The sequence below is a fragment of the Nycticebus coucang genome, chromosome 19 (assembly GCF_027406575.1).
Source record: "Nycticebus coucang isolate mNycCou1 chromosome 19, mNycCou1.pri, whole genome shotgun sequence".
In the NCBI taxonomy this organism is placed as follows: domain Eukaryota; kingdom Metazoa; phylum Chordata; class Mammalia; order Primates; family Lorisidae; genus Nycticebus; species Nycticebus coucang.
Genome location: NC_069798.1, coordinates 36,366,359 through 36,369,912, shown reverse-complemented (window position 1 = coordinate 36,369,912; position 3,554 = coordinate 36,366,359). Strand labels below are relative to the sequence as shown.

The window sequence follows — 3,554 nt, the reverse complement described above, 5'->3', positions numbered from 1 at the left end:
GCAAACAACCTGATTGCATTAATGTACACAGCTATGATTTAATAATAAATAAAAACAAACAAACAAACAAAAATACTGCAAACAACCTCCAAGTAAATGTTAGCCTTTCAAGTTGTCTTGCTCTTAATTTTCTTTTAACCCCACTCCACAGGGACGTCTTTCCACTGCCCACATCACCTGTGATGCCTTAGCCTATGTCTTGGCACTCGCTCCTCTCCCCTTCTTCCTTCTCTTCTCTCTCTTGTCCTAATTTCTGCTTCTTTGCAACTCAGAGCAATATATCAATCTCCTCTGTGGCTTGGGTTCCTATAGGCCAATCAAGGGTCTAACTCTTCTCTCTGAATCTTACCAAGGTACTTTCCTAAATAATATGATTTTTCAAAAGGAATTCTGGTGCCAGCTATAAGACGATAAAACTTTAAGCTCTCCTGCAGACACAGGCTGGGGAGTAGCGTTAGAGGGGAGAGATACTGACATCTAGACCTCAGTCATTTTGTATAGAGAATTATCCAAGGGTCCATAGTATACTAGGTGCAGAATATAGCCCTGCCACTAGGCCCCCTCACTTCTAGTCAACTGTCCTTTTCACTAAAGACCATTTAACCAGCTCCAGAGTGTGGAGTAAACAATTTGTATCCTATTCCCAAGACAAATCAATACCCCTCTACTCTCCTCCCTTTGTGCCTATTTGGTAACAGTTCACTTTTCTTTTCCCCTAGTCCTATTTTCTATTTTCATATCCTGCCCATTACTTCTGACCATCTAAGACTAAGACTCTGACAACCTAATGCATCTAAAAATAAAACTACAATACCAGTTTTTGGTATTCACTAGATGAAGCTACTGTAATATTTCTATGTATCAAATTACCATATTCTGTTCATGGTTTATAAAATCTCAGACTTTTTATCTTGAGCTAAACCTTGGGTGGCACCTGTGGATCAAGGAGTAGGGCACGGGCCCCAGGACAAAAACTGCAACAATAACAACAAAAACTTGAGCTAAACCTTTAAAATGCATTTTGTACCATATCTGCTGCCTTATCCCTACAATGGAACTTGTTTTAATTTACTAGCTAGAAAGTAGGTGTTTTCCTATCTTTATCAGTCATTTGAATTGACTTAGACCTAGATGACCAAGTTTTACAAGTTGGGATGGAGATAGCAGGAGTCAAGAAAAACTGGAGGCAGGTACATTGTTTAATTAACCACAGCAGGGATAAATAGGGTACAATGATCAATATCCAAACAGGGTTGGGTATTTCATTGTTATCATGAGAAAGAATTAGCAACATTTTGTCATAAAACCAACATACAATATGATCTATATTTAAATGTTCTTCTCTAAACTATACCATACACTCTTTATCTCAGCTTCAAGAGGGGTTAAGAATTGTTTCAATATAGCATCATTCTATCTCTTCAAGAAGTTCATGTACACACACACAAACGTTCCAGATGTGCTGTCTTCATGTTCCAGGCACCTGGTTGTTTCCAAATAGCTGGGTGTGTGGCCTCCCGCAGGAGGAACATCTGGGTGATTGACTGCATTCTTCCCTATTCGTCTAAAAGTTTAGGCAGCTAGTTGCAGGCAGATTGAAAATCTTCTCCTGAAAAGAAAAAAAAGAAAGAAAAGAAAATCTTCTCCAGAAACATACATAAGTAGCCTCTGTCGGCTGAATATTGACAGGATCCATAGTGGGGTTTTTTTCCCCGAGTCTGGGCTACCATCAAAATGTTATTTTCCAGCTGCTAAGTGCTGGTCTTTTATATCATAACTCAAGACCAATTATATTCAGAATGAAACATGAAAAATATATTTAATAAAATTTTAGTACTTACATTTGAAATGAGCACTTTTAAATTGTCATATCCTTCTTTTTTTTCCTTTCTCCATTGGTGGTAACTGGCAGAGAATCACAAATAATTTCAAACTACATTATGTCCTTGACACAGGGAACCGTATCTTCAATCTCCACTTCTCAACCACACACATTCATTTGTTCATAATAGCTATGAAGTACTTTAAGATCAGTCTTAGTGTATGATGTAATTAGATATTAATAGGGAAAATACTTAATATAGTTTTTAAGAAAACAATATATTTGAGGTTCTGCCATGAAAATATCATCTTCCTTTATTTGCTTTCATATTATGATGTCTTATAAGGAAAGAAAGGAAGATATAAAAATGCACATAAAACCCTTCTTTCTATTTTGTCCATACCACAGTCCTGTGCTAAAAATCTTCATGTATCATCTTTTCAAATGTCCTGTTACTTTGTAAACAAGGAAAGATCCCAAACTCAACTCTCTCTATCACAATCTAAATCTAACAATATACTTCTCAATGACAGAAATGGCATAAAAATATTTTGTCAAAATTTAGATCATGAATTTTTGTTTGAAAAATATATTAATTATAGAAATTTGCTAAAATATGTTTTTAATTATTATATAAAAGAGAAACAGAACCAGAGAACTATTACACAGACATTTACTCAAGTATAAATCAGGTATAAATTAGTAAGATGAAAACCCAAATAAACAAAAATTCTCTTTCATCAGAACAATGCATTTAACTGATAATTTCAACATTTTTTTCCTCTTCAAACTTTTTTTACTATGTCTATTAACAAAAAGAAAAAAAAAAATGAGGGCGGCACCTGTGGCTCAGTCGGTAAGGCGCCAGCCCCATATACGGAGGGTGGCGGGTTCAAACCCGGCCCCGGCCAAATTGCAACCAAAAAAAGCCGGGCGTTGTGGCAGGTGCCTGTAGTCCCAGCTACTCGGGAGGCTGAGGCAAGAGAATCGCTTAAGCCCAGGAGTTGGAGGTTGCTGTGAGCTGTGTGATGCCATGGCACTCTACCGAGGACCATAAAGTGAGACTCTATCTCTACAAAAAAAAAAAAAAATGAGAAACTTCCAAGAGTATCCAAGCTTCTAAGAATTTCTAAGACCAAAAAGGAGACATTTAGTTATATTCATACCTGCAATAGATTGCCAGTCATTTGCAGTGCTCTGAATAAAGAATTGCCATATTCAATTCACACTGGGGAGAGAGAATGGAGAAATTCTATAGGTAAAAGGAAAATGTCACATTCACACAAAACACTAAAAATACAAAGTTGAATGAGGGAAAATTGTGACTGGGAAGAAAGGGAGAAGAGGGGAAAAGAAGACGGTTGGGGGTAAGACTGACAGAGCAGAGAGACCGATTGAGTTTTTAATTTTAAGAGAAGTAGGAATTAAATTCTGCAACAGAAAAATAAATCAAGGGAACTTTTATAGGGTGACTAATACGTTAATAACCTACAGAAAGAGCTGAGCTCTCAGATGACGCCAGTTTAAGGACAAAAGGGCAAGCTCCAACTCCCGGAGCGCTGTCAAGGGATCTTTAACGAATTCATGGAGCAGAGACACAGAATCCGGAATTCTTAGAGATGCTCGTCTACATCCTAAAAGTCTCTTGTGTACATCTCTGAAAGGCCTTATTCTTAACTAATGAGCTTGTCTGAAACACCTATTTGCTTTATTATTTGCAAGCAAACATACA

The 3,554-nt window shown here is 37.0% G+C and overlaps 1 long non-coding RNA gene across 1 annotated transcript; it reads right to left on the bottom strand.

The window, feature by feature from the left end:
- Positions 1 to 1,513: 1,513 nt before the first annotated feature.
- LOC128571650 (uncharacterized) lies at positions 1,514 to 3,043 on the bottom strand. The gene is made up of 3 exons (XR_008375947.1): positions 2,989 to 3,043; positions 1,842 to 1,905; positions 1,514 to 1,609 (listed from the first exon to the last, which is right to left on the bottom strand). It is a non-coding gene; the product is annotated as an uncharacterized LOC128571650 (long non-coding RNA).
- Positions 3,044 to 3,554: the final 511 nt, after the last annotated feature.